At 44.6% G+C, this 26,696-nt stretch overlaps 53 non-coding genes across 53 annotated transcripts; all 53 read left to right on the forward strand.

Annotated features, from left to right (window-relative positions):
* The first annotated feature begins 220 nt into the window (after positions 1–220).
* LOC134110577 (5S ribosomal RNA) lies at positions 221–339 on the forward strand. The gene has a single exon (XR_009943962.1). It is a non-coding gene; the product is annotated as a 5S ribosomal RNA (ribosomal RNA).
* Positions 340–683: 344 nt separating this feature from the next.
* LOC134109992 (5S ribosomal RNA) lies at positions 684–802 on the forward strand. Its single transcript, XR_009943387.1, has one exon. It is a non-coding gene; the product is annotated as a 5S ribosomal RNA (ribosomal RNA).
* A 339-nt stretch (positions 803–1,141) lies between these two features.
* On the forward strand, positions 1,142–1,260 carry LOC134110578 (5S ribosomal RNA). The gene has a single exon (XR_009943963.1). It is a non-coding gene; the product is annotated as a 5S ribosomal RNA (ribosomal RNA).
* Positions 1,261–1,604: 344 nt separating this feature from the next.
* Positions 1,605–1,723, forward strand: LOC134109993 (5S ribosomal RNA). Its single transcript, XR_009943388.1, has one exon. It is a non-coding gene; the product is annotated as a 5S ribosomal RNA (ribosomal RNA).
* Positions 1,724–2,062: 339 nt separating this feature from the next.
* On the forward strand, positions 2,063–2,181 carry LOC134110579 (5S ribosomal RNA). The gene has a single exon (XR_009943964.1). It is a non-coding gene; the product is annotated as a 5S ribosomal RNA (ribosomal RNA).
* Positions 2,182–2,579: 398 nt separating this feature from the next.
* LOC134110580 (5S ribosomal RNA) lies at positions 2,580–2,698 on the forward strand. Its single transcript, XR_009943965.1, has one exon. It is a non-coding gene; the product is annotated as a 5S ribosomal RNA (ribosomal RNA).
* Positions 2,699–3,037: 339 nt separating this feature from the next.
* On the forward strand, positions 3,038–3,156 carry LOC134110051 (5S ribosomal RNA). The gene has a single exon (XR_009943445.1). It is a non-coding gene; the product is annotated as a 5S ribosomal RNA (ribosomal RNA).
* A 344-nt stretch (positions 3,157–3,500) lies between these two features.
* On the forward strand, positions 3,501–3,619 carry LOC134110017 (5S ribosomal RNA). The gene has a single exon (XR_009943411.1). It is a non-coding gene; the product is annotated as a 5S ribosomal RNA (ribosomal RNA).
* A 339-nt stretch (positions 3,620–3,958) lies between these two features.
* On the forward strand, positions 3,959–4,077 carry LOC134109917 (5S ribosomal RNA). The gene has a single exon (XR_009943312.1). It is a non-coding gene; the product is annotated as a 5S ribosomal RNA (ribosomal RNA).
* Positions 4,078–4,416: 339 nt separating this feature from the next.
* Positions 4,417–4,535, forward strand: LOC134110582 (5S ribosomal RNA). Its single transcript, XR_009943967.1, has one exon. It is a non-coding gene; the product is annotated as a 5S ribosomal RNA (ribosomal RNA).
* Positions 4,536–5,327: 792 nt separating this feature from the next.
* Positions 5,328–5,446, forward strand: LOC134110096 (5S ribosomal RNA). Its single transcript, XR_009943490.1, has one exon. It is a non-coding gene; the product is annotated as a 5S ribosomal RNA (ribosomal RNA).
* Positions 5,447–5,844: 398 nt separating this feature from the next.
* LOC134110583 (5S ribosomal RNA) lies at positions 5,845–5,963 on the forward strand. Its single transcript, XR_009943968.1, has one exon. It is a non-coding gene; the product is annotated as a 5S ribosomal RNA (ribosomal RNA).
* A 339-nt stretch (positions 5,964–6,302) lies between these two features.
* LOC134110025 (5S ribosomal RNA) lies at positions 6,303–6,421 on the forward strand. The gene has a single exon (XR_009943419.1). It is a non-coding gene; the product is annotated as a 5S ribosomal RNA (ribosomal RNA).
* Positions 6,422–6,765: 344 nt separating this feature from the next.
* Positions 6,766–6,884, forward strand: LOC134110584 (5S ribosomal RNA). Its single transcript, XR_009943969.1, has one exon. It is a non-coding gene; the product is annotated as a 5S ribosomal RNA (ribosomal RNA).
* A 339-nt stretch (positions 6,885–7,223) lies between these two features.
* LOC134110585 (5S ribosomal RNA) lies at positions 7,224–7,342 on the forward strand. Its single transcript, XR_009943970.1, has one exon. It is a non-coding gene; the product is annotated as a 5S ribosomal RNA (ribosomal RNA).
* Positions 7,343–7,686: 344 nt separating this feature from the next.
* On the forward strand, positions 7,687–7,805 carry LOC134109994 (5S ribosomal RNA). Its single transcript, XR_009943389.1, has one exon. It is a non-coding gene; the product is annotated as a 5S ribosomal RNA (ribosomal RNA).
* A 344-nt stretch (positions 7,806–8,149) lies between these two features.
* LOC134110586 (5S ribosomal RNA) lies at positions 8,150–8,268 on the forward strand. Its single transcript, XR_009943971.1, has one exon. It is a non-coding gene; the product is annotated as a 5S ribosomal RNA (ribosomal RNA).
* Positions 8,269–8,607: 339 nt separating this feature from the next.
* Positions 8,608–8,726, forward strand: LOC134110587 (5S ribosomal RNA). Its single transcript, XR_009943972.1, has one exon. It is a non-coding gene; the product is annotated as a 5S ribosomal RNA (ribosomal RNA).
* A 344-nt stretch (positions 8,727–9,070) lies between these two features.
* Positions 9,071–9,189, forward strand: LOC134109898 (5S ribosomal RNA). Its single transcript, XR_009943293.1, has one exon. It is a non-coding gene; the product is annotated as a 5S ribosomal RNA (ribosomal RNA).
* Positions 9,190–9,528: 339 nt separating this feature from the next.
* LOC134109949 (5S ribosomal RNA) lies at positions 9,529–9,647 on the forward strand. Its single transcript, XR_009943344.1, has one exon. It is a non-coding gene; the product is annotated as a 5S ribosomal RNA (ribosomal RNA).
* Positions 9,648–9,986: 339 nt separating this feature from the next.
* LOC134110588 (5S ribosomal RNA) lies at positions 9,987–10,105 on the forward strand. The gene has a single exon (XR_009943973.1). It is a non-coding gene; the product is annotated as a 5S ribosomal RNA (ribosomal RNA).
* A 339-nt stretch (positions 10,106–10,444) lies between these two features.
* Positions 10,445–10,563, forward strand: LOC134110589 (5S ribosomal RNA). The gene has a single exon (XR_009943974.1). It is a non-coding gene; the product is annotated as a 5S ribosomal RNA (ribosomal RNA).
* A 344-nt stretch (positions 10,564–10,907) lies between these two features.
* LOC134110590 (5S ribosomal RNA) lies at positions 10,908–11,026 on the forward strand. The gene has a single exon (XR_009943975.1). It is a non-coding gene; the product is annotated as a 5S ribosomal RNA (ribosomal RNA).
* A 792-nt stretch (positions 11,027–11,818) lies between these two features.
* Positions 11,819–11,937, forward strand: LOC134110097 (5S ribosomal RNA). The gene has a single exon (XR_009943491.1). It is a non-coding gene; the product is annotated as a 5S ribosomal RNA (ribosomal RNA).
* A 398-nt stretch (positions 11,938–12,335) lies between these two features.
* LOC134110591 (5S ribosomal RNA) lies at positions 12,336–12,454 on the forward strand. The gene has a single exon (XR_009943976.1). It is a non-coding gene; the product is annotated as a 5S ribosomal RNA (ribosomal RNA).
* A 339-nt stretch (positions 12,455–12,793) lies between these two features.
* Positions 12,794–12,912, forward strand: LOC134110026 (5S ribosomal RNA). The gene has a single exon (XR_009943420.1). It is a non-coding gene; the product is annotated as a 5S ribosomal RNA (ribosomal RNA).
* A 344-nt stretch (positions 12,913–13,256) lies between these two features.
* On the forward strand, positions 13,257–13,375 carry LOC134110593 (5S ribosomal RNA). The gene has a single exon (XR_009943978.1). It is a non-coding gene; the product is annotated as a 5S ribosomal RNA (ribosomal RNA).
* A 339-nt stretch (positions 13,376–13,714) lies between these two features.
* Positions 13,715–13,833, forward strand: LOC134110594 (5S ribosomal RNA). Its single transcript, XR_009943979.1, has one exon. It is a non-coding gene; the product is annotated as a 5S ribosomal RNA (ribosomal RNA).
* A 344-nt stretch (positions 13,834–14,177) lies between these two features.
* LOC134109995 (5S ribosomal RNA) lies at positions 14,178–14,296 on the forward strand. The gene has a single exon (XR_009943390.1). It is a non-coding gene; the product is annotated as a 5S ribosomal RNA (ribosomal RNA).
* Positions 14,297–14,640: 344 nt separating this feature from the next.
* LOC134110027 (5S ribosomal RNA) lies at positions 14,641–14,759 on the forward strand. Its single transcript, XR_009943421.1, has one exon. It is a non-coding gene; the product is annotated as a 5S ribosomal RNA (ribosomal RNA).
* A 344-nt stretch (positions 14,760–15,103) lies between these two features.
* Positions 15,104–15,222, forward strand: LOC134110595 (5S ribosomal RNA). Its single transcript, XR_009943980.1, has one exon. It is a non-coding gene; the product is annotated as a 5S ribosomal RNA (ribosomal RNA).
* Positions 15,223–15,561: 339 nt separating this feature from the next.
* Positions 15,562–15,680, forward strand: LOC134110596 (5S ribosomal RNA). Its single transcript, XR_009943981.1, has one exon. It is a non-coding gene; the product is annotated as a 5S ribosomal RNA (ribosomal RNA).
* A 344-nt stretch (positions 15,681–16,024) lies between these two features.
* LOC134109996 (5S ribosomal RNA) lies at positions 16,025–16,143 on the forward strand. The gene has a single exon (XR_009943391.1). It is a non-coding gene; the product is annotated as a 5S ribosomal RNA (ribosomal RNA).
* Positions 16,144–16,487: 344 nt separating this feature from the next.
* Positions 16,488–16,606, forward strand: LOC134109997 (5S ribosomal RNA). The gene has a single exon (XR_009943392.1). It is a non-coding gene; the product is annotated as a 5S ribosomal RNA (ribosomal RNA).
* Positions 16,607–16,950: 344 nt separating this feature from the next.
* On the forward strand, positions 16,951–17,069 carry LOC134109899 (5S ribosomal RNA). The gene has a single exon (XR_009943294.1). It is a non-coding gene; the product is annotated as a 5S ribosomal RNA (ribosomal RNA).
* Positions 17,070–17,861: 792 nt separating this feature from the next.
* On the forward strand, positions 17,862–17,980 carry LOC134110098 (5S ribosomal RNA). Its single transcript, XR_009943492.1, has one exon. It is a non-coding gene; the product is annotated as a 5S ribosomal RNA (ribosomal RNA).
* Positions 17,981–18,378: 398 nt separating this feature from the next.
* Positions 18,379–18,497, forward strand: LOC134110597 (5S ribosomal RNA). Its single transcript, XR_009943982.1, has one exon. It is a non-coding gene; the product is annotated as a 5S ribosomal RNA (ribosomal RNA).
* A 339-nt stretch (positions 18,498–18,836) lies between these two features.
* On the forward strand, positions 18,837–18,955 carry LOC134110028 (5S ribosomal RNA). The gene has a single exon (XR_009943422.1). It is a non-coding gene; the product is annotated as a 5S ribosomal RNA (ribosomal RNA).
* Positions 18,956–19,299: 344 nt separating this feature from the next.
* Positions 19,300–19,418, forward strand: LOC134110598 (5S ribosomal RNA). Its single transcript, XR_009943983.1, has one exon. It is a non-coding gene; the product is annotated as a 5S ribosomal RNA (ribosomal RNA).
* A 339-nt stretch (positions 19,419–19,757) lies between these two features.
* LOC134110599 (5S ribosomal RNA) lies at positions 19,758–19,876 on the forward strand. Its single transcript, XR_009943984.1, has one exon. It is a non-coding gene; the product is annotated as a 5S ribosomal RNA (ribosomal RNA).
* Positions 19,877–20,272: 396 nt separating this feature from the next.
* On the forward strand, positions 20,273–20,391 carry LOC134110600 (5S ribosomal RNA). Its single transcript, XR_009943985.1, has one exon. It is a non-coding gene; the product is annotated as a 5S ribosomal RNA (ribosomal RNA).
* A 339-nt stretch (positions 20,392–20,730) lies between these two features.
* Positions 20,731–20,849, forward strand: LOC134110601 (5S ribosomal RNA). Its single transcript, XR_009943986.1, has one exon. It is a non-coding gene; the product is annotated as a 5S ribosomal RNA (ribosomal RNA).
* Positions 20,850–21,193: 344 nt separating this feature from the next.
* Positions 21,194–21,312, forward strand: LOC134109998 (5S ribosomal RNA). The gene has a single exon (XR_009943393.1). It is a non-coding gene; the product is annotated as a 5S ribosomal RNA (ribosomal RNA).
* Positions 21,313–21,656: 344 nt separating this feature from the next.
* On the forward strand, positions 21,657–21,775 carry LOC134109999 (5S ribosomal RNA). The gene has a single exon (XR_009943394.1). It is a non-coding gene; the product is annotated as a 5S ribosomal RNA (ribosomal RNA).
* A 344-nt stretch (positions 21,776–22,119) lies between these two features.
* Positions 22,120–22,238, forward strand: LOC134109900 (5S ribosomal RNA). The gene has a single exon (XR_009943295.1). It is a non-coding gene; the product is annotated as a 5S ribosomal RNA (ribosomal RNA).
* Positions 22,239–22,577: 339 nt separating this feature from the next.
* On the forward strand, positions 22,578–22,696 carry LOC134109918 (5S ribosomal RNA). Its single transcript, XR_009943313.1, has one exon. It is a non-coding gene; the product is annotated as a 5S ribosomal RNA (ribosomal RNA).
* A 339-nt stretch (positions 22,697–23,035) lies between these two features.
* On the forward strand, positions 23,036–23,154 carry LOC134110602 (5S ribosomal RNA). The gene has a single exon (XR_009943987.1). It is a non-coding gene; the product is annotated as a 5S ribosomal RNA (ribosomal RNA).
* A 792-nt stretch (positions 23,155–23,946) lies between these two features.
* LOC134110099 (5S ribosomal RNA) lies at positions 23,947–24,065 on the forward strand. The gene has a single exon (XR_009943493.1). It is a non-coding gene; the product is annotated as a 5S ribosomal RNA (ribosomal RNA).
* A 398-nt stretch (positions 24,066–24,463) lies between these two features.
* LOC134110604 (5S ribosomal RNA) lies at positions 24,464–24,582 on the forward strand. The gene has a single exon (XR_009943989.1). It is a non-coding gene; the product is annotated as a 5S ribosomal RNA (ribosomal RNA).
* Positions 24,583–24,921: 339 nt separating this feature from the next.
* LOC134110029 (5S ribosomal RNA) lies at positions 24,922–25,040 on the forward strand. Its single transcript, XR_009943423.1, has one exon. It is a non-coding gene; the product is annotated as a 5S ribosomal RNA (ribosomal RNA).
* A 344-nt stretch (positions 25,041–25,384) lies between these two features.
* Positions 25,385–25,503, forward strand: LOC134110605 (5S ribosomal RNA). The gene has a single exon (XR_009943990.1). It is a non-coding gene; the product is annotated as a 5S ribosomal RNA (ribosomal RNA).
* A 339-nt stretch (positions 25,504–25,842) lies between these two features.
* Positions 25,843–25,961, forward strand: LOC134110606 (5S ribosomal RNA). Its single transcript, XR_009943991.1, has one exon. It is a non-coding gene; the product is annotated as a 5S ribosomal RNA (ribosomal RNA).
* A 344-nt stretch (positions 25,962–26,305) lies between these two features.
* LOC134110000 (5S ribosomal RNA) lies at positions 26,306–26,424 on the forward strand. Its single transcript, XR_009943395.1, has one exon. It is a non-coding gene; the product is annotated as a 5S ribosomal RNA (ribosomal RNA).
* Positions 26,425–26,696: the final 272 nt, after the last annotated feature.

Consider the following 26,696-nt stretch of genomic DNA (forward strand, 5'->3'; position numbering starts at 1 on the left):
CCATACCATCGTCAGGCCATTTGAGGTGGCGGGGACTGCAATGGCCATCCACCGATTGGCTGGGACTCCTGGGCGGGTCTTCTCTAGTCCATCCAATTTTCGCCATAGGATGTCACAGCCTTCTTTGCATACCCTTATTTAACCCACACAAAGATGCCAACGGCAGGCGTGACATAATTTTTTGACGCATTATAAAGGATTAGGAAAAAGATAAAAAGCAGCTTACGGCCATACCTCTCTGGTTCCGCCCGATCTCGTCTGATCTCGGAAGCTAAGCAGAGCAGGGCCTGGTTAGTACCTGGATGGAAGACCGCCTGGGAATCCCAGGTGCCGTAAGCTTTTTCACTTCTCTCTCCGAAAGCCGCCGAGCGCCGCAGATTGTACACCTGTTTTAACGTTGGATATGAAAGGAAATTAGACAATATTATCCAAAATGATTCCGTTTCATGATTGCTAAATTAGTGTTGGTCAACATTTACGATTGGCATACTGTTGTTTGTAATTTAGCCGTTGAAATACAGGTGCTAACCCAACATGTTAGAATTGCCAGTGAAGAAAAGTAAAGTTACCTTCAGGCTTTAGGAACCTCTCTTGCCAATGCTAAGAACTGCTTCAATTTTAGAAAAAGAAACTTCTGATTATCTTTGACACGTTTTAAAGGATTAGGAAAAAGATGAAAAGCAGCTTACGTCCATACCTCTCTGGTTCCGCCCGATCTCGTCTGATCTCGGAAGCTAAGCAGAGCAGGGCCTGGTTAGTACCTGGATGGAAGACCGCCTGGGAATCCCAGGTGCCGTAAGCTTTTTCACTTCTCTCTCTGAAAGCCGCCCAGCGCCGTAGATTGTACACCTACACAATTGTAAAAAAAAATTCACATTGTAGAAGAGATGCAATAGGAAGAAGATGAAAGGTGGCTTACGTCCATACCATCGTCAGGCCATTTGAGGTGGCGGGGACTGCAATGGCCATTCACCGATTGGCTGGGACTCCTGGGCGGGTCTTCTCTAGTCCATCCAATTTTCGGCATGGGATGTCACAGCCTTCTTTGCATACCCTTATTTAACCCACACAAAGATGCCAACGGCAGGCGTGTCATAATTCATTGACGCATTATAAAGGATTAGGAAAAAGATAAAAAGCAGCTTACGGCCATACCTCTCTGGTTCCGCCCGATCTCGTCTGATCTCGGAAGCTAAGCAGAGCAGGGCCTGGTTAGTACCTGGATGGAAGACCGCCTGGGAATCCCAGGTGCCGTAAGCTTTTTCACTTCTCTCTCCGAAAGCCGCCGAGCGCCGCAGATTGTACACCTGTTTTAACGTTGGATATGAAAGGAAATTAGACAATATTATCCAAAATGATTCCGTTTCATGATTGCTAAATTAGTGTTGGTCAACATTTACGATTGGCATACTGTTGTTTGTAATTTAGCCGTTGAAATACAGGTGCTAACCCAACATGTTAGAATTGCCAGTGAAGAAAAGTAAAGTTACCTTCAGGCTTTAGGAACCTCTCTTGCCAATGCTAAGAACTGCTTCAATTTTAGAAAAAGAAACTTCTGATTATCTTTGACACGTTTTAAAGGATTAGGAAAAAGATGAAAAGCAGCTTACGTCCATACCTCTCTGGTTCCGCCCGATCTCGTCTGATCTCGGAAGCTAAGCAGAGCAGGGCCTGGTTAGTACCTGGATGGAAGACCGCCTGGGAATCCCAGGTGCCGTAAGCTTTTTCACTTCTCTCTCTGAAAGCCGCCCAGCGCCGTAGATTGTACACCTACACAATTGTAAAAAAAAATTCACATTGTAGAAGAGATGCAATAGGAAGAAGATGAAAGGTGGCTTACGTCCATACCATCGTCAGGCCATTTGAGGTGGCGGGGACTGCAATGGCCATTCACCGATTGGCTGGGACTCCTGGGCGGGTCTTCTCTAGTCCATCCAATTTTCGGCATGGGATGTCACAGCCTTCTTTGCATACCCTTATTTAACCCACACAAAGATGCCAACGGCAGGCGTGTCATAATTCATTGACGCATTATAAAGGATTAGGAAAAAGATAAAAAGCAGCTTACGGCCATACCTCTCTGGTTCCGCCCGATCTCGTCTGATCTCGGAAGCTAAGCAGAGCAGGGCCTGGTTAGTACCTGGATGGAAGACCGCCTGGGAATCCCAGGTGCCGTAAGCTTTTTACCTTCTCTCACCGAAAGCCGCCGAGCGCCGCAGATTGTACACCTACAAATTACAAAAAGTATATCACATTGTTGAAGAGATGCATGTTTAGTGTTGTTTTAACGTTGGATATGAAAGGCAATTAGACAATATTATCCAAAATGATTCCGTTTCATGGTTGCTAAATTAGTGTTGATCAACATTTAACAATTGGCATACTTTTGTTTGTAATTTAGCCGTTGAAATACAGGTGCTAACCCAACATGTTAGAATTGCCAGTGAAGAAAAGTAAAGTTACCTTCAGGTTTTAGAAACCTCTCTTGCCAATCCTAAGAACTGCTTCAATTTTAGAAAAAGAAACTCTTCTGATTATCTTTGACGCATTATAAAGGATTAGGAAAAAGATAAAAAGCAGCTTACGGCCATACCTCTCTGGTTCCGCCCGATCTCGTCTGATCTCGGAAGCTAAGCAGAGCAGGGCCTGGTTAGTACCTGGATGGAAGACCGCCTGGGAATCCCAGGTGCCGTAAGCTTTTTCACTTCTCTCTCTGAAAGCCGCCCAGCGCCGTAGCTTGTACACCTACACAATTGTAAAAAGTTTATCACATTGTAGAAGAGATGCAATAGGAAGAAGATGAAAGGTGGCTTACGTCCATACCATCGTCAGGCCATTTGAGGTGGCGGGGACTGCAATGGCCATCCACCGATTGGCTGGGACTCCTGGGCGGGTCTTCTCTAGTCCATCCAATTTTCGCCATAGGATGTCACAGCCTTCTTTGCATACCCTTATTTAACCCACACAAAGATGCCAACGGCAGGCGTGACATAATTTTTTGACGCATTATAAAGGATTAGGAAAAAGATAAAAAGCAGCTTACGGCCATACCTCTCTGGTTCCGCCCGATCTCGTCTGATCTCGCAAGCTAAGCAGAGCAGGGCCTGGTTAGTACCTGGATGGAAGACCGCCTGGGAATCCCAGGTGCCGTAAGCTTTTTCACTTCTCTCTCCGAAAGCCGCCGAGCGCCGCAGATTGTACACCTGTTTTAACGTTGGATATGAAAGGAAATTAGACAATATTATCCAAAATGATTCCGTTTCATGATTGCTAAATTAGTGTTGGTCAACATTTACGATTGGCATACTGTTGTTTGTAATTTAGCCGTTGAAATACAGGTGCTAACCCAACATGTTAGAATTGCCAGTGAAGAAAAGTAAAGTTACCTTCAGGCTTTAGGAACCTCTCTTGCCAATGCTAAGAACTGCTTCAATTTTAGAAAAAGAAACTTCTGATTATCTTTGACACGTTTTAAAGGATTAGGAAAAAGATGAAAAGCAGCTTACGGCCATACCTCTCTGGTTCCGCCCGATCTCGTCTGATCTCGGAAGCTAAGCAGAGCAGGCCCTGGTTAGTACCTGGATGGAAGACCGCCTGGGAATCCCAGGTGCCGTAAGCTTTTTAACTTCTCTCTCTGAAAGCCGCCCAGCGCCGTAGATTGTACACCTACACAATTGTAAAAAAAAAATCACATTGTAGAAGAGATGCAATAGGAAGAAGATGAAAGGTGGCTTACGTCCATACCATCGTCAGGCCATTTGAGGTGGCGGGGACTGCAATGGCCATTCACCGATTGGCTGGGACTCCTGGGCGGGTCTTCTCTAGTCCATCCAATTTTCGGCATGGGATGTCACAGCCTTCTTTGCATACCCTTATTTAACCCACACAAAGATGCCAACGGCTGGCGTGTCATAATTCATTGACGCATTATAAAGGATTAGGAAAAAGATAAAAAGCAGCTTACGGCCATACCTCTCTGGTTCCGCCTGATCTCGTCTGATCTCGGAAGCTAAGCAGAGCAGGGCCTGGTTAGTACCTGGATGGAAGACCGCCTGGGAATCCCAGGTGCCGTAAGCTTTTTCACTTCTCTCTCCGAAAGCCGCCCACCGCCGCAGATTGTACACCTTCACAATTGTAAAAAGTATTTCACATTGTAGAAGAGATGCAATAGGAAGAAGATGAAAGGTGGCTTACGTCCATACCATCGTCAGGCCATTTGAGGTGGCGGGGACTGCAATGGCCATCCACCGATTGGCTGGGACTCCTGGGCGGGTCTTCTCTAGTCCATCCAATTTTCGCCATAGGATGTCACAGCCTTCTTTGCATACCCTTATTTAACCCACACAAAGATGCCAACGGCAGGCGTGACATAATTTTTTGACGCATTATAAAGGATTAGGAAAAAGATAAAAAGCAGCTTACGGCCATACCTCTCTGGTTCCGCCCGATCTCGTCTGATCTCGGAAGCTAAGCAGAGCAGGGCCTGGTTAGTACCTGGATGGAAGACCGCCTGGGAATCCCAGGTGCCGTAAGCTTTTTCACTTCTCTCTCTGAAAGCCGCCCAGCGCCGTAGCTTGTACACCTACACAATTGTAAAAAGTTTATCACATTGTAGAAGAGATGCAATAGGAAGAAGATGAAAGGTGGCTTACGTCCATACCATCGTCAGGCCATTTGAGGTGGCGGGGACTGCAATGGCCATTCACCGATTGGCTGGGACTCCTGGGCGGGTCTTCTCTAGTCCATCCAATTTTCGGCATGGGATGTCACAGCCTTCTTTGCATACCCTTATTTAACCCACACAAAGATGCCAACGGCAGGCGTGTCATAATTCATTGACGCATTATAAAGGATTAGGAAAAAGATAAAAAGCAGCTTACGGCCATACCTCTCTGGTTCCGCCCGATCTCGTCTGATCTCGGAAGCTAAGCAGAGCAGGGCCTGGTTAGTACCTGGATGGAAGACCGCCTGGGAACACCTACAAATTACAAAAAGTATATCACATTGTTGAAGAGATGCATGTTTAGTGTTGTTTTAACGTTGGATATGAAAGGAAATTAGACAATATTATCCAAAATGATTCCGTTTCATGATTGCTAAATTGGTGTTGATCAACATTTTACGATTGGCATACTATTGTTTGTAATTTAGCCGTTGAAATACAGGTGCTAACCAAACATGTTAGATTTACCAGTGAAGAAAAGTAAAGTTACCTTCAGGTTTTAGGAACCTCTCTTGCCAATGCTAAGAACTGCTTCAATTTTAGAAAAAGAAACTTCTGATTATCTTTGACACGTTTTAAAGGATTAGGAAAAAGATAAAAAGCAGCTTACAGCCATACCTCTCTGGTTCCGCCCGATCTCGTCTGATCTCGGAAGCTAAGCAGAGCGGGGCCTGGTTAGTACCTGGATGGAAGACCGCCTGGGAATCCCAGGTGCCGTAAGCTTTTTCACTTCTCTCACCGAAAGCCGCCGAGCGCCGCAGATTGTACACCTACAAATTACAAAAAGTATATCACATTGTTGAAGAGATGCATGTTTAGTGTTGTTTTAACGTTGGATATGAAAGGCAATTAGACAATATTATCCAAAATGATTCCGTTTCATGGTTGCTAAATTAGTGTTGATCAACATTTAACAATTGGCATACTTTTGTTTGTAATTTAGCCGTTGAAATACAGGTGCTAACCCAACATGTTAGAATTGCCAGTGAAGAAAAGTAAAGTTACCTTCAGGTTTTAGAAACCTCTCTTGCCAATCCTAAGAACTGCTTCAATTTTAGAAAAAGAAACTCTTCTGATTATCTTTGACGCATTATAAAGGATTAGGAAAAAGATAAAAAGCAGCTTACGGCCATACCTCTCTGGTTCCGCCCGATCTCGTCTGATCTCGGAAGCTAAGCAGAGCAGGGCCTGGTTAGTACCTGGATGGAAGACCGCCTGGGAATCCCAGGTGCCGTAAGCTTTTTCACTTCTCTCTCTGAAAGCCGCCCAGCGCCGTAGCTTGTACACCTACACAATTGTAAAAAGTTTATCACATTGTAGAAGAGATGCAATAGGAAGAAGATGAAAGGTGGCTTACGTCCATACCATCGTCAGGCCATTTGAGGTGGCGGGGACTGCAATGGCCATTCACCGATTGGCTGGGACTCCTGGGCGGGTCTTCTCTAGTCCATCCAATTTTCGGCATGGGATGTCACAGCCTTCTTTGCATACCCTTATTTAACCCACACAAAGATGCCAACGGCAGGCGTGTCATAATTCATTGACGCATTATAAAGGATTAGGAAAAAGATAAAAAGCAGCTTACGGCCATACCTCTCTGGTTCCGCCCGATCTCGTCTGATCTCGGAAGCTAAGCAGAGCAGGGCCTGGTTAGTACCTGGATGAAAGACCGCCTGGGAATCCCAGGTGCCGTAAGCTTTTTCACTTCTCTCTCCGAAAGCCGCCGAGCGCCGCAGATTGTACACCTGTTTTAACGTTGGATATGAAAGGAAATTAGACAATATTATCCAAAATGATTCCGTTTCATGATTGCTAAATTAGTGTTGGTCAACATTTACCATTGGCATACTGTTGTTTGTAATTTAGCCGTTGAAATACAGGTGCTAACCCAACATGTTAGAATTGCCAGTGAAGAAAAGTAAAGTTACCTTCAGGCTTTAGGAACCTCTCTTGCCAATGCTAAGAACTGCTTCAATTTTAGAAAAAGAAACTTCTGATTATCTTTGACACGTTTTAAAGGATTAGGAAAAAGATGAAAAGCAGCTTACGGCCATACCTCTCTGGTTCCGCCCGATCTCGTCTGATCTCGGAAGCTAAGCAGAGCAGGGCCTGGTTAGTACCTGGATGGAAGACCGCCTGGGAATCCCAGGTGCCGTAAGCTTTTTAACTTCTCTCTCTGAAAGCCGCCCAGCGCCGTAGATTGTACACCTACACAATTGTAAAAAAAAATTCACATTGTAGAAGAGATGCAATAGGAAGAAGATGAAAGGTGGCTTACGTCCATACCATCGTCAGGCCATTTGAGGTGGCGGGGACTGCAATGGCCATTCACCGATTGGCTGGGACTCCTGGGCGGGTCTTCTCTAGTCCATCCAATTTTCGGCATGGGATGTCACAGCCTTCTTTGCATACCCTTATTTAACCCACACAAAGATGCCAACGGCAGGCGTGTCATAATTCATTGACGCATTATAAAGGATTAGGAAAAAGATAAAAAGCAGCTTACGGCCATACCTCTCTGGTTCCGCCCGATCTCGTCTGATCTCGGAAGCTAAGCAGAGCAGGGCCTGGTTAGTACCTGGATGGAAGACCGCCTGGGAATCCCAGGTGCCGTAAGCTTTTTCACTTCTCTCTCCGAAAGCCGCCGAGCGCCGCAGATTGTACACCTGTTTTAACGTTGGATATGAAAGGAAATTAGACAATATTATCCAAAATGATTCCGTTTCATGATTGCTAAATTAGTGTTGGTCAACATTTACGATTGGCATACTGTTGTTTGTAATTTAGCCGTTGAAATACAGGTGCTAACCCAACATGTTAGAATTGCCAGTGAAGAAAAGTAAAGTTACCTTCAGGCTTTAGGAACCTCTCTTGCCAATGCTAAGAACTGCTTCAATTTTAGAAAAAGAAACTTCTGATTATCTTTGACACGTTTTAAAGGATTAGGAAAAAGATGAAAAGCAGCTTACGTCCATACCTCTCTGGTTCCGCCCGATCTCGTCTGATCTCGGAAGCTAAGCAGAGCAGGGCCTGGTTAGTACCTGGATGGAAGACCGCCTGGGAATCCCAGGTGCCGTAAGCTTTTTCACTTCTCTCTCCGAAAGCCGCCGAGCGCCGCAGATTGTACACCTGTTTTAACGTTGGATATGAAAGGAAATTAGACAATATTATCCAAAATGATTCCGTTTCATGATTGCTAAATTAGTGTTGGTCAACATTTACCATTGGCATACTGTTGTTTGTAATTTAGCCGTTGAAATACAGGTGCTAACCCAACATGTTAGAATTGCCAGTGAAGAAAAGTAAAGTTACCTTCAGGCTTTAGGAACCTCTCTTGCCAATGCTAAGAACTGCTTCAATTTTAGAAAAAGAAACTTCTGATTATCTTTGACACGTTTTAAAGGATTAGGAAAAAGATGAAAAGCAGCTTACGGCCATACCTCTCTGGTTCCGCCCGATCTCGTCTGATCTCGGAAGCTAAGCAGAGCAGGGCCTGGTTAGTACCTGGATGGAAGACCGCCTGGGAATCCCAGGTGCCGTAAGCTTTTTAACTTCTCTCTCTGAAAGCCGCCCAGCGCCGTAGATTGTACACCTACACAATTGTAAAAAAAAATTCACATTGTAGAAGAGATGCAATAGGAAGAAGATGAAAGGTGGCTTACGTCCATACCATCGTCAGGCCATTTGAGGTGGCGGGGACTGCAATGGCCATTCACCGATTGGCTGGGACTCCTGGGCGGGTCTTCTCTAGTCCATCCAATTTTCGGCATGGGATGTCACAGCCTTCTTTGCATACCCTTATTTAACCCACACAAAGATGCCAACGGCAGGCGTGTCATAATTCATTGACGCATTATAAAGGATTAGGAAAAAGATAAAAAGCAGCTTACGGCCATACCTCTCTGGTTCCGCCCGATCTCGTCTGATCTCGGAAGCTAAGCAGAGCAGGGCCTGGTTAGTACCTGGATGGAAGACCGCCTGGGAATCCCAGGTGCCGTAAGCTTTTTCACTTCTCTCTCCGAAAGCCGCCGAGCGCCGCAGATTGTACACCTGTTTTAACGTTGGATATGAAAGGAAATTAGACAATATTATCCAAAATGATTCCGTTTCATGATTGCTAAATTAGTGTTGGTCAACATTTACCATTGGCATACTGTTGTTTGTAATTTAGCCGTTGAAATACAGGTGCTAACCCAACATGTTAGAATTGCCAGTGAAGAAAAGTAAAGTTACCTTCAGGCTTTAGGAACCTCTCTTGCCAATGCTAAGAACTGCTTCAATTTTAGAAAAAGAAACTTCTGATTATCTTTGACACGTTTTAAAGGATTAGGAAAAAGATGAAAAGCAGCTTACGGCCATACCTCTCTGGTTCTGCCCGATCTCGTCTGATCTCGGAAGCTAAGCAGAGCAGGGCCTGGTTAGTACCTGGATGGAAGACCGCCTGGGAATCCCAGGTGCCGTAAGCTTTTTAACTTCTCTCTCTGAAAGCCGCCCAGCGCCGTAGATTGTACACCTACACAATTGTAAAAAAAAAATCACATTGTAGAAGAGATGCAATAGGAAGAAGATGAAAGGTGGCTTACGTCCATACCATCGTCAGGCCATTTGAGGTGGCGGGGACTGCAATGGCCATTCACCGATTGGCTGGGACTCCTGGGCGGGTCTTCTCTAGTCCATCCAATTTTCGGCATGGGATGTCACAGCCTTCTTTGCATACCCTTATTTAACCCACACAAAGATGCCAACGGCTGGCGTGTCATAATTCATTGACGCATTATAAAGGATTAGGAAAAAGATAAAAAGCAGCTTACGGCCATACCTCTCTGGTTCCGCCTGATCTCGTCTGATCTCTGAAGCTAAGCAGAGCAGGGCCTGGTTAGTACCTGGATGGAAGACCGCCTGGGAATCCCAGGTGCCGTAAGCTTTTTCACTTCTCTCTCCGAAAGCCGCCCACCGCCGCAGATTGTACACCTTCACAATTGTAAAAAGTATTTCACATTGTAGAAGAGATGCAATAGGAAGAAGATGAAAGGTGGCTTACGTCCATACCATCGTCAGGCCATTTGAGGTGGCGGGGACTGCAATGGCCATCCACCGATTGGCTGGGACTCCTGGGCGGGTCTTCTCTAGTCCATCCAATTTTCGCCATAGGATGTCACAGCCTTCTTTGCATACCCTTATTTAACCCACACAAAGATGCCAACGGCAGGCGTGACATAATTTTTTGACGCATTATAAAGGATTAGGAAAAAGATAAAAAGCAGCTTACGGCCATACCTCTCTGGTTCCGCCCGATCTCGTCTGATCTCGGAAGCTAAGCAGAGCAGGGCCTGGTTAGTACCTGGATGGAAGACCGCCTGGGAATCCCAGGTGCCGTAAGCTTTTTAACTTCTCTCTCTGAAAGCCGCCCAGCGCCGTAGATTGTACACCTACACAATTGTAAAAAAAAATTCACATTGTAGAAGAGATGCAATAGGAAGAAGATGAAAGGTGGCTTACGTCCATACCATCGTCAGGCCATTTGAGGTGGCGGGGACTGCAATGGCCATTCACCGATTGGCTGGGACTCCTGGGCGGGTCTTCTCTAGTCCATCCAATTTTCGGCATGGGATGTCACAGCCTTCTTTGCATACCCTTATTTAACCCACACAAAGATGCCAACGGCAGGCGTGTCATAATTCATTGACGCATTATAAAGGATTAGGAAAAAGATAAAAAGCAGCTTACGGCCATACCTCTCTGGTTCCGCCCGATCTCGTCTGATCTCGGAAGCTAAGCAGAGCAGGGCCTGGTTAGTACCTGGATGGAAGACCGCCTGGGAATCCCAGGTGCCGTAAGCTTTTTCACTTCTCTCTCCGAAAGCCGCCGAGCGCCGCAGATTGTACACCTGTTTTAACGTTGGATATGAAAGGAAATTAGACAATATTATCCAAAATGATTCCGTTTCATGATTGCTAAATTAGTGTTGGTCAACATTTACCATTGGCATACTGTTGTTTGTAATTTAGCCGTTGAAATACAGGTGCTAACCCAACATGTTAGAATTGCCAGTGAAGAAAAGTAAAGTTACCTTCAGGCTTTAGGAACCTCTCTTGCCAATGCTAAGAACTGCTTCAATTTTAGAAAAAGAAACTTCTGATTATCTTTGACACGTTTTAAAGGATTAGGAAAAAGATGAAAAGCAGCTTACGGCCATACCTCTCTGGTTCCGCCCGATCTCGTCTGATCTCGGAAGCTAAGCAGAGCAGGGCCTGGTTAGTACCTGGATGGAAGACCGCCTGGGAATCCCAGGTGCCGTAAGCTTTTTAACTTCTCTCTCTGAAAGCCGCCCAGCGCCGTAGATTGTACACCTACACAATTGTAAAAAAAAATTCACATTGTAGAAGAGATGCAATAGGAAGAAGATGAAAGGTGGCTTACGTCCATACCATCGTCAGGCCATTTGAGGTGGCGGGGACTGCAATGGCCATTCACCGATTGGCTGGGACTCCTGGGCGGGTCTTCTCTAGTCCATCCAATTTTCGGCATGGGATGTCACAGCCTTCTTTGCATACCCTTATTTAACCCACACAAAGATGCCAACGGCAGGCGTGTCATAATTCATTGACGCATTATAAAGGATTAGGAAAAAGATAAAAAGCAGCTTACGGCCATACCTCTCTGGTTCCGCCCGATCTCGTCTGATCTCGGAAGCTAAGCAGAGCAGGGCCTGGTTAGTACCTGGATGGAAGACCGCCTGGGAACACCTACAAATTACAAAAAGTATATCACATTGTTGAAGAGATGCATGTTTAGTGTTGTTTTAACGTTGGATATGAAAGGAAATTAGACAATATTATCCAAAATGATTCCGTTTCATGATTGCTAAATTGGTGTTGATCAACATTTTACGATTGGCATACTATTGTTTGTAATTTAGCCGTTGAAATACAGGTGCTAACCAAACATGTTAGATTTACCAGTGAAGAAAAGTAAAGTTACCTTCAGGTTTTAGGAACCTCTCTTGCCAATGCTAAGAACTGCTTCAATTTTAGAAAAAGAAACTTCTGATTATCTTTGACACGTTTTAAAGGATTAGGAAAAAGATAAAAAGCAGCTTACAGCCATACCTCTCTGGTTCCGCCCGATCTCGTCTGATCTCGGAAGCTAAGCAGAGCGGGGCCTGGTTAGTACCTGGATGGAAGACCGCCTGGGAATCCCAGGTGCCGTAAGCTTTTTCACTTCTCTCACCGAAAGCCGCCGAGCGCCGCAGATTGTACACCTACAAATTACAAAAAGTATATCACATTGTTGAAGAGATGCATGTTTAGTGTTGTTTTAACGTTGGATATGAAAGGCAATTAGACAATATTATCCAAAATGATTCCGTTTCATGGTTGCTAAATTAGTGTTGATCAACATTTAACAATTGGCATACTTTTGTTTGTAATTTAGCCGTTGAAATACAGGTGCTAACCCAACATGTTAGAATTGCCAGTGAAGAAAAGTAAAGTTACCTTCAGGTTTTAGAAACCTCTCTTGCCAATCCTAAGAACTGCTTCAATTTTAGAAAAAGAAACTCTTCTGATTATCTTTGACGCATTATAAAGGATTAGGAAAAAGATAAAAAGCAGCTTACGGCCATACCTCTCTGGTTCCGCCCGATCTCGTCTGATCTCGGAAGCTAAGCAGAGCAGGGCCTGGTTAGTACCTGGATGGAAGACCGCCTGGGAATCCCAGGTGCCGTAAGCTTTTTCACTTCTCTCTCTGAAAGCCGCCCAGCGCCGTAGCTTGTACACCTACACAATTGTAAAAAGTTTATCACATTGTAGAAGAGATGCAATAGGAAGAAGATGAAAGGTGGCTTACGTCCATACCATCGTCAGGCCATTTGAGGTGGCGGGGACTGCAATGGCCATTCACCGATTGGCTGGGACTCCTGGGCGGGTCTTCTCTAGTCCATCCAATTTTCGGCATGGGATGTCACAGCCTTCTTTGCATACCCTTATTTAACCCACACAAAGATGCCAACGGCAGGCGTGTCATAATTCATTGACGCATTATAAAGGATTAGGAAAAAGATAAAAAGCAGCTTACGGCCATACCTCTCTGGTTCCGCCCGATCTCGTCTGATCTCGGAAGCTAAGCAGAGCAGGGCCTGGTTAGTACCTGGATGAAAGACCGCCTGGGAATCCCAGGTGCCGTAAGCTTTTTCACTTCTCTCTCCGAAAGCCGCCGAGCGCCGCAGATTGTACACCTGTTTTAACGTTGGATATGAAAGGAAATTAGACAATATTATCCAAAATGATTCCGTTTCATGATTGCTAAATTAGTGTTGGTCAACATTTACCATTGGCATACTGTTGTTTGTAATTTAGCCGTTGAAATACAGGTGCTAACCCAACATGTTAGAATTGCCAGTGAAGAAAAGTAAAGTTACCTTCAGGCTTTAGGAACCTCTCTTGCCAATGCTAAGAACTGCTTCAATTTTAGAAAAAGAAACTTCTGATTATCTTTGACACGTTTTAAAGGATTAGGAAAAAGATGAAAAGCAGCTTACGGCCATACCTCTCTGGTTCCGCCCGATCTCGTCTGATCTCGGAAGCTAAGCAGAGCAGGGCCTGGTTAGTACCTGGATGGAAGACCGCCTGGGAATCCCAGGTGCCGTAAGCTTTTTAACTTCTCTCTCTGAAAGCCGCCCAGCGCCGTAGATTGTACACCTACACAATTGTAAAAAAAAATTCACATTGTAGAAGAGATGCAATAGGAAGAAGATGAAAGGTGGCTTACGTCCATACCATCGTCAGGCCATTTGAGGTGGCGGGGACTGCAATGGCCATTCACCGATTGGCTGGGACTCCTGGGCGGGTCTTCTCTAGTCCATCCAATTTTCGGCATGGGATGTCACAGCCTTCTTTGCATACCCTTATTTAACCCACACAAAGATGCCAACGGCAGGCGTGTCATAATTCATTGACGCATTATAAAGGATTAGGAAAAAGATAAAAAGCAGCTTACGGCCATACCTCTCTGGTTCCGCCCGATCTCGTCTGATCTCGGAAGCTAAGCAGAGCAGGGCCTGGTTAGTACCTGGATGGAAGACCGCCTGGGAATCCCAGGTGCCGTAAGCTTTTTCACTTCTCTCTCCGAAAGCCGCCGAGCGCCGCAGATTGTACACCTGTTTTAACGTTGGATATGAAAGGAAATTAGACAATATTATCCAAAATGATTCCGTTTCATGATTGCTAAATTAGTGTTGGTCAACATTTACGATTGGCATACTGTTGTTTGTAATTTAGCCGTTGAAATACAGGTGCTAACCCAACATGTTAGAATTGCCAGTGAAGAAAAGTAAAGTTACCTTCAGGCTTTAGGAACCTCTCTTGCCAATGCTAAGAACTGCTTCAATTTTAGAAAAAGAAACTTCTGATTATCTTTGACACGTTTTAAAGGATTAGGAAAAAGATGAAAAGCAGCTTACGTCCATACCTCTCTGGTTCCGCCCGATCTCGTCTGATCTCGGAAGCTAAGCAGAGCAGGGCCTGGTTAGTACCTGGATGGAAGACCGCCTGGGAATCCCAGGTGCCGTAAGCTTTTTCACTTCTCTCTCCGAAAGCCGCCGAGCGCCGCAGATTGTACACCTGTTTTAACGTTGGATATGAAAGGAAATTAGACAATATTATCCAAAATGATTCCGTTTCATGATTGCTAAATTAGTGTTGGTCAACATTTACCATTGGCATACTGTTGTTTGTAATTTAGCCGTTGAAATACAGGTGCTAACCCAACATGTTAGAATTGCCAGTGAAGAAAAGTAAAGTTACCTTCAGGCTTTAGGAACCTCTCTTGCCAATGCTAAGAACTGCTTCAATTTTAGAAAAAGAAACTTCTGATTATCTTTGACACGTTTTAAAGGATTAGGAAAAAGATAAAAAGCAGCTTACGGCCATACCTCTCTGGTTCCGCCCGATCTCGTCTGATCTCGGAAGCTAAGCAGAGCAGGGCCTGGTTAGTACCTGGATGAAAGACCGCCTGGGAATCCCAGGTGCCGTAAGCTTTTTCACTTCTCTCTCCGAAAGCCGCCGAGCGCCGCAGATTGTACACCTGTTTTAACGTTGGATATGAAAGGAAATTAGACAATATTATCCAAAATGATTCCGTTTCATGATTGCTAAATTAGTGTTGGTCAACATTTACCATTGGCATACTGTTGTTTGTAATTTAGCCGTTGAAATACAGGTGCTAACCCAACATGTTAGAATTGCCAGTGAAGAAAAGTAAAGTTACCTTCAGGCTTTAGGAACCTCTCTTGCCAATGCTAAGAACTGCTTCAATTTTAGAAAAAGAAACTTCTGATTATCTTTGACACGTTTTAAAGGATTAGGAAAAAGATGAAAAGCAGCTTACGGCCATACCTCTCTGGTTCCGCCCGATCTCGTCTGATCTCGGAAGCTAAGCAGAGCAGGGCCTGGTTAGTACCTGGATGGAAGACCGCCTGGGAATCCCAGGTGCCGTAAGCTTTTTAACTTCTCTCTCTGAAAGCCGCCCAGCGCCGTAGATTGTACACCTACACAATTGTAAAAAAAAATTCACATTGTAGAAGAGATGCAATAGGAAGAAGATGAAAGGTGGCTTACGTCCATACCATCGTCAGGCCATTTGAGGTGGCGGGGACTGCAATGGCCATTCACCGATTGGCTGGGACTCCTGGGCGGGTCTTCTCTAGTCCATCCAATTTTCGGCATGGGATGTCACAGCCTTCTTTGCATACCCTTATTTAACCCACACAAAGATGCCAACGGCAGGCGTGTCATAATTCATTGACGCATTATAAAGGATTAGGAAAAAGATAAAAAGCAGCTTACGGCCATACCTCTCTGGTTCCGCCCGATCTCGTCTGATCTCGGAAGCTAAGCAGAGCAGGGCCTGGTTAGTACCTGGATGGAAGACCGCCTGGGAATCCCAGGTGCCGTAAGCTTTTTCACTTCTCTCTCCGAAAGCCGCCGAGCGCCGCAGATTGTACACCTGTTTTAACGTTGGATATGAAAGGAAATTAGACAATATTATCCAAAATGATTCCGTTTCATGATTGCTAAATTAGTGTTGGTCAACATTTACGATTGGCATACTGTTGTTTGTAATTTAGCCGTTGAAATACAGGTGCTAACCCAACATGTTAGAATTGCCAGTGAAGAAAAGTAAAGTTACCTTCAGGCTTTAGGAACCTCTCTTGCCAATGCTAAGAACTGCTTCAATTTTAGAAAAAGAAACTTCTGATTATCTTTGACACGTTTTAAAGGATTAGGAAAAAGATGAAAAGCAGCTTACGTCCATACCTCTCTGGTTCCGCCCGATCTCGTCTGATCTCGGAAGCTAAGCAGAGCAGGGCCTGGTTAGTACCTGGATGGAAGACCGCCTGGGAATCCCAGGTGCCGTAAGCTTTTTCACTTCTCTCTCCGAAAGCCGCCGAGCGCCGCAGATTGTACACCTGTTTTAACGTTGGATATGAAAGGAAATTAGACAATATTATCCAAAATGATTCCGTTTCATGATTGCTAAATTAGTGTTGGTCAACATTTACCATTGGCATACTGTTGTTTGTAATTTAGCCGTTGAAATACAGGTGCTAACCCAACATGTTAGAATTGCCAGTGAAGAAAAGTAAAGTTACCTTCAGGCTTTAGGAACCTCTCTTGCCAATGCTAAGAACTGCTTCAATTTTAGAAAAAGAAACTTCTGATTATCTTTGACACGTTTTAAAGGATTAGGAAAAAGATGAAAAGCAGCTTACGTCCATACCTCTCTGGTTCCGCCCGATCTCGTCTGATCTCGGAAGCTAAGCAGAGCAGGGCCTGGTTAGTACCTGGATGGAAGACCGCCTGGGAATCCCAGGTGCCGTAAGCTTTTTCACTTCTCTCTCCGAAAGCCGCCGAGCGCCGCAGATTGTACACCTGTTTTAACGTTGGATATGAAAGGAAATTAGACAATATTATCCAAAATGATTCCGTTTCATGATTGCTAAATTAGTGTTGGTCAACATTTACCATTGGCATACTGTTGTTTGTAATTTAGCCGTTGAAATACAGGTGCTAACCCAACATGTTAGAATTGCCAGTGAAGAAAAGTAAAGTTACCTTCAGGCTTTAGGAACCTCTCTTGCCAATGCTAAGAACTGCTTCAATTTTAGAAAAAGAAACTTCTGATTATCTTTGACACGTTTTAAAGGATTAGGAAAAAGATGAAAAGCAGCTTACGGCCATACCTCTCTGGTTCTGCCCGATCTCGTCTGATCTCGGAAGCTAAGCAGAGCAGGGCCTGGTTAGTACCTGGATGGAAGACCGCCTGGGAATCCCAGGTGCCGTAAGCTTTTTAACTTCTCTCTCTGAAAGCCGCCCAGCGCCGTAGATTGTACACCTACACAATTGTAAAAAAAAAATCACATTGTAGAAGAGATGCAATAGGAAGAAGATGAAAGGTGGCTTACGTCCATACCATCGTCAGGCCATTTGAGGTGGCGGGGACTGCAATGGCCATTCACCGATTGGCTGGGACTCCTGGGCGGGTCTTCTCTAGTCCATCCAATTTTCGGCATGGGATGTCACAGCCTTCTTTGCATACCCTTATTTAACCCACACAAAGATGCCAACGGCAGGCGTGTCATAATTCATTGACGCATTATAAAGGATTAGGAAAAAGATAAAAAGCAGCTTACGGCCATACCTCTCTGGTTCCGCCCGATCTCGTCTGATCTCGGAAGCTAAGCAGAGCAGGGCCTGGTTAGTACCTGGATGGAAGACCGCCTGGGAACACCTACAAATTACAAAAAGTATATCACATTGTTGAAGAGATGCATGTTTAGTGTTGTTTTAACGTTGGATATGAAAGGAAATTAGACAATATTATCCAAAATGATTCCGTTTCATGATTGCTAAATTGGTGTTGATCAACATTTTACGATTGGCATACTATTGTTTGTAATTTAGCCGTTGAAATACAGGTGCTAACCAAACATGTTAGATTTACCAGTGAAGAAAAGTAAAGTTACCTTCAGGTTTTAGGAACCTCTCTTGCCAATGCTAAGAACTGCTTCAATTTTAGAAAAAGAAACTTCTGATTATCTTTGACACGTTTTAAAGGATTAGGAAAAAGATAAAAAGCAGCTTACAGCCATACCTCTCTGGTTCCGCCCGATCTCGTCTGATCTCGGAAGCTAAGCAGAGCGGGGCCTGGTTAGTACCTGGATGGAAGACCGCCTGGGAATCCCAGGTGCCGTAAGCTTTTTCACTTCTCTCACCGAAAGCCGCCGAGCGCCGCAGATTGTACACCTACAAATTACAAAAAGTATATCACATTGTTGAAGAGATGCATGTTTAGTGTTGTTTTAACGTTGGATATGAAAGGCAATTAGACAATATTATCCAAAATGATTCCGTTTCATGGTTGCTAAATTAGTGTTGATCAACATTTAACAATTGGCATACTTTTGTTTGTAATTTAGCCGTTGAAATACAGGTGCTAACCCAACATGTTAGAATTGCCAGTGAAGAAAAGTAAAGTTACCTTCAGGTTTTAGAAACCTCTCTTGCCAATCCTAAGAACTGCTTCAATTTTAGAAAAAGAAACTCTTCTGATTATCTTTGACGCATTATAAAGGATTAGGAAAAAGATAAAAAGCAGCTTACGGCCATACCTCTCTGGTTCCGCCCGATCTCGTCTGATCTCGGAAGCTAAGCAGAGCAGGGCCTGGTTAGTACCTGGATGGAAGACCGCCTGGGAATCCCAGGTGCCGTAAGCTTTTTCACTTCTCTCTCTGAAAGCCGCCCAGCGCCGTAGCTTGTACACCTACACAATTGTAAAAAGTTTATCACATTGTAGAAGAGATGCAATAGGAAGAAGATGAAAGGTGGCTTACGTCCATACCATCGTCAGGCCATTTGAGGTGGCGGGGACTGCAATGGCCATTCACCGATTGGCTGGGACTCCTGGGCGGGTCTTCTCTAGTCCATCCAATTTTCGGCATGGGATGTCACAGCCTTCTTTGCATACCCTTATTTAACCCACACAAAGATGCCAACGGCAGGCGTGTCATAATTCATTGACGCATTATAAAGGATTAGGAAAAAGATAAAAAGCAGCTTACGGCCATACCTCTCTGGTTCCGCCCGATCTCGTCTGATCTCGGAAGCTAAGCAGAGCAGGGCCTGGTTAGTACCTGGATGAAAGACCGCCTGGGAATCCCAGGTGCCGTAAGCTTTTTCACTTCTCTCTCCGAAAGCCGCCGAGCGCCGCAGATTGTACACCTGTTTTAACGTTGGATATGAAAGGAAATTAGACAATATTATCCAAAATGATTCCGTTTCATGATTGCTAAATTAGTGTTGGTCAACATTTACCATTGGCATACTGTTGTTTGTAATTTAGCCGTTGAAATACAGGTGCTAACCCAACATGTTAGAATTGCCAGTGAAGAAAAGTAAAGTTACCTTCAGGCTTTAGGAACCTCTCTTGCCAATGCTAAGAACTGCTTCAATTTTAGAAAAAGAAACTTCTGATTATCTTTGACACGTTTTAAAGGATTAGGAAAAAGATGAAAAGCAGCTTACGGCCATACCTCTCTGGTTCCGCCCGATCTCGTCTGATCTCGGAAGCTAAGCAGAGCAGGGCCTGGTTAGTACCTGGATGGAAGACCGCCTGGGAATCCCAGGTGCCGTAAGCTTTTTAACTTCTCTCTCTGAAAGCCGCCCAGCGCCGTAGATTGTACACCTACACAATTGTAAAAAAAAATTCACATTGTAGAAGAGATGCAATAGGAAGAAGATGAAAGGTGGCTTACGTCCATACCATCGTCAGGCCATTTGAGGTGGCGGGGACTGCAATGGCCATTCACCGATTGGCTGGGACTCCTGGGCGGGTCTTCTCTAGTCCATCCAATTTTCGGCATGGGATGTCACAGCCTTCTTTGCATACCCTTATTTAACCCACACAAAGATGCCAACGGCAGGCGTGTCATAATTCATTGACGCATTATAAAGGATTAGGAAAAAGATAAAAAGCAGCTTACGGCCATACCTCTCTGGTTCCGCCCGATCTCGTCTGATCTCGGAAGCTAAGCAGAGCAGGGCCTGGTTAGTACCTGGATGGAAGACCGCCTGGGAATCCCAGGTGCCGTAAGCTTTTTACCTTCTCTCACCGAAAGCCGCCGAGCGCCGCAGATTGTACACCTACAAATTACAAAAAGTATATCACATTGTTGAAGAGATGCATGTTTAGTGTTGTTTTAACGTTGGATATGAAAGGCAATTAGACAATATTATCCAAAATGATTCCGTTTCATGGTTGCTAAATTAGTGTTGATCAACATTTAACAATTGGCATACTTTTGTTTGTAATTTAGCCGTTGAAATACAGGTGCTAACCCAACATGTTAGAATTGCCAGTGAAGAAAAGTAAAGTTACCTTCAGGCTTTAGGAACCTCTCTTGCCAATGCTAAGAACTGCTTCAATTTTAGAAAAAGAAACTTCTGATTATCTTTGACACGTTTTAAAGGATTAGGAAAAAGATGAAAAGCAGCTTACGGCCATACCTCTCTGGTTCCGCCCGATCTCGTCTGATCTCGGAAGCTAAGCAGAGCAGGGCCTGGTTAGTACCTGGATGGAAGACCGCCTGGGAATCCCAGGTGCCGTAAGCTTTTTAACTTCTCTCTCTGAAAGCCGCCCAGCGCCGTAGATTGTACACCTACACAATTGTAAAAAAAAATTCACATTGTAGAAGAGATGCAATAGGAAGAAGATGAAAGGTGGCTTACGTCCATACCATCGTCAGGCCATTTGAGGTGGCGGGGACTGCAATGGCCATTCACCGATTGGCTGGGACTCCTGGGCGGGTCTTCTCTAGTCCATCCAATTTTCGGCATGGGATGTCACAGCCTTCTTTGCATACCCTTATTTAACCCACACAAAGATGCCAACGGCAGGCGTGTCATAATTCATTGACGCATTATAAAGGATTAGGAAAAAGATAAAAAGCAGCTTACGGCCATACCTCTCTGGTTCCGCCCGATCTCGTCTGATCTCGGAAGCTAAGCAGAGCAGGGCCTGGTTAGTACCTGGATGGAAGACCGCCTGGGAATCCCAGGTGCCGTAAGCTTTTTCACTTCTCTCTCCGAAAGCCGCCGAGCGCCGCAGATTGTACACCTGTTTTAACGTTGGATATGAAAGGAAATTAGACAATATTATCCAAAATGATTCCGTTTCATGATTGCTAAATTAGTGTTGGTCAACATTTACGATTGGCATACTGTTGTTTGTAATTTAGCCGTTGAAATACAGGTGCTAACCCAACATGTTAGAATTGCCAGTGAAGAAAAGTAAAGTTACCTTCAGGCTTTAGGAACCTCTCTTGCCAATGCTAAGAACTGCTTCAATTTTAGAAAAAGAAACTTCTGATTATCTTTGACACGTTTTAAAGGATTAGGAAAAAGATGAAAAGCAGCTTACGTCCATACCTCTCTGGTTCCGCCCGATCTCGTCTGATCTCGGAAGCTAAGCAGAGCAGGGCCTGGTTAGTACCTGGATGGAAGACCGCCTGGGAATCCCAGGTGCCGTAAGCTTTTTCACTTCTCTCTCCGAAAGCCGCCGAGCGCCGCAGATTGTACACCTGTTTTAACGTTGGATATGAAAGGAAATTAGACAATATTATCCAAAATGATTCCGTTTCATGATTGCTAAATTAGTGTTGGTCAACATTTACCATTGGCATACTGTTGTTTGTAATTTAGCCGTTGAAATACAGGTGCTAACCCAACATGTTAGAATTGCCAGTGAAGAAAAGTAAAGTTACCTTCAGGCTTTAGGAACCTCTCTTGCCAATGCTAAGAACTGCTTCAATTTTAGAAAAAGAAACTTCTGATTATCTTTGACACGTTTTAAAGGATTAGGAAAAAGATGAAAAGCAGCTTACGTCCATACCTCTCTGGTTCCGCCCGATCTCGTCTGATCTCGGAAGCTAAGCAGAGCAGGGCCTGGTTAGTACCTGGATGGAAGACCGCCTGGGAATCCCAGGTGCCGTAAGCTTTTTCACTTCTCTCTCCGAAAGCCGCCGAGCGCCGCAGATTGTACACCTGTTTTAACGTTGGATATGAAAGGAAATTAGACAATATTATCCAAAATGATTCCGTTTCATGATTGCTAAATTAGTGTTGGTCAACATTTACCATTGGCATACTGTTGTTTGTAATTTAGCCGTTGAAATACAGGTGCTAACCCAACATGTTAGAATTGCCAGTGAAGAAAAGTAAAGTTACCTTCAGGCTTTAGGAACCTCTCTTGCCAATGCTAAGAACTGCTTCAATTTTAGAAAAAGAAACTTCTGATTATCTTTGACACGTTTTAAAGGATTAGGAAAAAGATGAAAAGCAGCTTACGGCCATACCTCTCTGGTTCTGCCCGATCTCGTCTGATCTCGGAAGCTAAGCAGAGCAGGGCCTGGTTAGTACCTGGATGGAAGACCGCCTGGGAATCCCAGGTGCCGTAAGCTTTTTAACTTCTCTCTCTGAAAGCCGCCCAGCGCCGTAGATTGTACACCTACACAATTGTAAAAAAAAAATCACATTGTAGAAGAGATGCAATAGGAAGAAGATGAAAGGTGGCTTACGTCCATACCATCGTCAGGCCATTTGAGGTGGCGGGGACTGCAATGGCCATTCACCGATTGGCTGGGACTCCTGGGCGGGTCTTCTCTAGTCCATCCAATTTTCGGCATGGGATGTCACAGCCTTCTTTGCATACCCTTATTTAACCCACACAAAGATGCCAACGGCTGGCGTGTCATAATTCATTGACGCATTATAAAGGATTAGGAAAAAGATAAAAAGCAGCTTACGGCCATACCTCTCTGGTTCCGCCTGATCTCGTCTGATCTCGGAAGCTAAGCAGAGCAGGGCCTGGTTAGTACCTGGATGGAAGACCGCCTGGGAATCCCAGGTGCCGTAAGCTTTTTCACTTCTCTCTCCGAAAGCCGCCCACCGCCGCAGATTGTACACCTTCACAATTGTAAAAAGTATTTCACATTGTAGAAGAGATGCAATAGGAAGAAGATGAAAGGTGGCTTACGTCCATACCATCGTCAGGCCATTTGAGGTGGCGGGGACTGCAATGGCCATCCACCGATTGGCTGGGACTCCTGGGCGGGTCTTCTCTAGTCCATCCAATTTTCGCCATAGGATGTCACAGCCTTCTTTGCATACCCTTATTTAACCCACACAAAGATGCCAACGGCAGGCGTGACATAATTTTTTGACGCATTATAAAGGATTAGGAAAAAGATAAAAAGCAGCTTACGGCCATACCTCTCTGGTTCCGCCCGATCTCGTCTGATCTCGGAAGCTAAGCAGAGCAGGGCCTGGTTAGTACCTGGATGGAAGACCGCCTGGGAATCCCAGGTGCCGTAAGCTTTTTCACTTCTCTCTCTGAAAGCCGCCCAGCGCCGTAGCTTGTACACCTACACAATTGTAAAAAGTTTATCACATTGTAGAAGAGATGCAATAGGAAGAAGATGAAAGGTGGCTTACGTCCATACCATCGTCAGGCCATTTGAGGTGGCGGGGACTGCAATGGCCATTCACCGATTGGCTGGGACTCCTGGGCGGGTCTTCTCTAGTCCATCCAATTTTCGGCATGGGATGTCACAGCCTTCTTTGCATACCCTTATTTAACCCACACAAAGATGCCAACGGCAGGCGTGTCATAATTCATTGACGCATTATAAAGGATTAGGAAAAAGATAAAAAGCAGCTTACGGCCATACCTCTCTGGTTCCGCCCGATCTCGTCTGATCTCGGAAGCTAAGCAGAGCAGGGCCTGGTTAGTACCTGGATGGAAGACCGCCTGGGAACACCTACAAATTACAAAAAGTATATCACATTGTTGAAGAGATGCATGTTTAGTGTTGTTTTAACGTTGGATATGAAAGGAAATTAGACAATATTATCCAAAATGATTCCGTTTCATGATTGCTAAATTGGTGTTGATCAACATTTTACGATTGGCATACTATTGTTTGTAATTTAGCCGTTGAAATACAGGTGCTAACCAAACATGTTAGATTTACCAGTGAAGAAAAGTAAAGTTACCTTCAGGTTTTAGGAACCTCTCTTGCCAATGCTAAGAACTGCTTCAATTTTAGAAAAAGAAACTTCTGATTATCTTTGACACGTTTTAAAGGATTAGGAAAAAGATAAAAAGCAGCTTACAGCCATACCTCTCTGGTTCCGCCCGATCTCGTCTGATCTCGGAAGCTAAGCAGAGCGGGGCCTGGTTAGTACCTGGATGGAAGACCGCCTGGGAATCCCAGGTGCCGTAAGCTTTTTCACTTCTCTCACCGAAAGCCGCCGAGCGCCGCAGATTGTACACCTACAAATTACAAAAAGTATATCACATTGTTGAAGAGATGCATGTTTAGTGTTGTTTTAACGTTGGATATGAAAGGCAATTAGACAATATTATCCAAAATGATTCCGTTTCATGGTTGCTAAATTAGTGTTGATCAACATTTAACAATTGGCATACTTTTGTTTGTAATTTAGCCGTTGAAATACAGGTGCTAACCCAACATGTTAGAATTGCCAGTGAAGAAAAGTAAAGTTACCTTCAGGTTTTAGAAACCTCTCTTGCCAATCCTAAGAACTGCTTCAATTTTAGAAAAAGAAACTCTTCTGATTATCTTTGACGCATTATAAAGGATTAGGAAAAAGATAAAAAGCAGCTTACGGCCATACCTCTCTGGTTCCGCCCGATCTCGTCTGATCTCGGAAGCTAAGCAGAGCAGGGCCTGGTTAGTACCTGGATGGAAGACCGCCTGGGAATCCCAGGTGCCGTAAGCTTTTTCACTTCTCTCTCTGAAAGCCGCCCAGCGCCGTAGCTTGTACACCTACACAATTGTAAAAAGTTTATCACATTGTAGAAGAGATGCAATAGGAAGAAGATGAAAGGTGGCTTACGTCCATACCATCGTCAGGCCATTTGAGGTGGCGGGGACTGCAATGGCCATTCACCGATTGGCTGGGACTCCTGGGCGGGTCTTCTCTAGTCCATCCAATTTTCGGCATGGGATGTCACAGCCTTCTTTGCATACCCTTATTTAACCCACACAAAGATGCCAACGGCAGGCGTGTCATAATTCATTGACGCATTATAAAGGATTAGGAAAAAGATAAAAAGCAGCTTACGGCCATACCTCTCTGGTTCCGCCCGATCTCGTCTGATCTCGGAAGCTAAGCAGAGCAGGGCCTGGTTAGTACCTGGATGAAAGACCGCCTGGGAATCCCAGGTGCCGTAAGCTTTTTCACTTCTCTCTCCGAAAGCCGCCGAGCGCCGCAGATTGTACACCTGTTTTAACGTTGGATATGAAAGGAAATTAGACAATATTATCCAAAATGATTCCGTTTCATGATTGCTAAATTAGTGTTGGTCAACATTTACCATTGGCATACTGTTGTTTGTAATTTAGCCGTTGAAATACAGGTGCTAACCCAACATGTTAGAATTGCCAGTGAAGAAAAGTAAAGTTACCTTCAGGCTTTAGGAACCTCTCTTGCCAATGCTAAGAACTGCTTCAATTTTAGAAAAAGAAACTTCTGATTATCTTTGACACGTTTTAAAGGATTAGGAAAAAGATGAAAAGCAGCTTACGGCCATACCTCTCTGGTTCCGCCCGATCTCGTCTGATCTCGGAAGCTAAGCAGAGCAGGGCCTGGTTAGTACCTGGATGGAAGACCGCCTGGGAATCCCAGGTGCCGTAAGCTTTTTAACTTCTCTCTCTGAAAGCCGCCCAGCGCCGTAGATTGTACACCTACACAATTGTAAAAAAAAATTCACATTGTAGAAGAGATGCAATAGGAAGAAGATGAAAGGTGGCTTACGTCCATACCATCGTCAGGCCATTTGAGGTGGCGGGGACTGCAATGGCCATTCACCGATTGGCTGGGACTCCTGGGCGGGTCTTCTCTAGTCCATCCAATTTTCGGCATGGGATGTCACAGCCTTCTTTGCATACCCTTATTTAACCCACACAAAGATGCCAACGGCAGGCGTGTCATAATTCATTGACGCATTATAAAGGATTAGGAAAAAGATAAAAAGCAGCTTACGGCCATACCTCTCTGGTTCCGCCCGATCTCGTCTGATCTCGGAAGCTAAGCAGAGCAGGGCCTGGTTAGTACCTGGATGGAAGACCGCCTGGGAATCCCAGGTGCCGTAAGCTTTTTCACTTCTCTCTCCGAAAGCCGCCGAGCGCCGCAGATTGTACACCTGTTTTAACGTTGGATATGAAAGGAAATTAGACAATATTATCCAAAATGATTCCGTTTCATGATTGCTAAATTAGTGTTGGTCAACATTTACCATTGGCATACTGTTGTTTGTAATTTAGCCGTTGAAATACAGGTGCTAACCCAACATGTTAGAATTGCCAGTGAAGAAAAGTAAAGTTACCTTCAGGCTTTAGGAACCTCTCTTGCCAATGCTAAGAACTGCTTCAATTTTAGAAAAAGAAACTTCTGATTATCTTTGACACGTTTTAAAGGATTAGGAAAAAGATGAAAAGCAGCTTACGTCCATACCTCTCTGGTTCCGCCCGATCTCGTCTGATCTCGGAAGCTAAGCAGAGCAGGGCCTGGTTAGTACCTGGATGGAAGACCGCCTGGGAATCCCAGGTGCCGTAAGCTTTTTCACTTCTCTCTCCGAAAGCCGCCGAGCGCCGCAGATTGTACACCTGTTTTAACGTTGGATATGAAAGGAAATTAGACAATATTATCCAAAATGATTCCGTTTCATGATTGCTAAATTAGTGTTGGTCAACATTTACCATTGGCATACTGTTGTTTGTAATTTAGCCGTTGAAATACAGGTGCTAACCCAACATGTTAGAATTGCCAGTGAAGAAAAGTAAAGTTACCTTCAGGCTTTAGGAACCTCTCTTGCCAATGCTAAGAACTGC

The sequence above is a fragment of the Pungitius pungitius genome, unplaced genomic scaffold (assembly GCF_949316345.1).
Source record: "Pungitius pungitius unplaced genomic scaffold, fPunPun2.1 scaffold_37, whole genome shotgun sequence".
In the NCBI taxonomy this organism is placed as follows: Eukaryota; Metazoa; Chordata; class Actinopteri; order Perciformes; family Gasterosteidae; genus Pungitius; species Pungitius pungitius.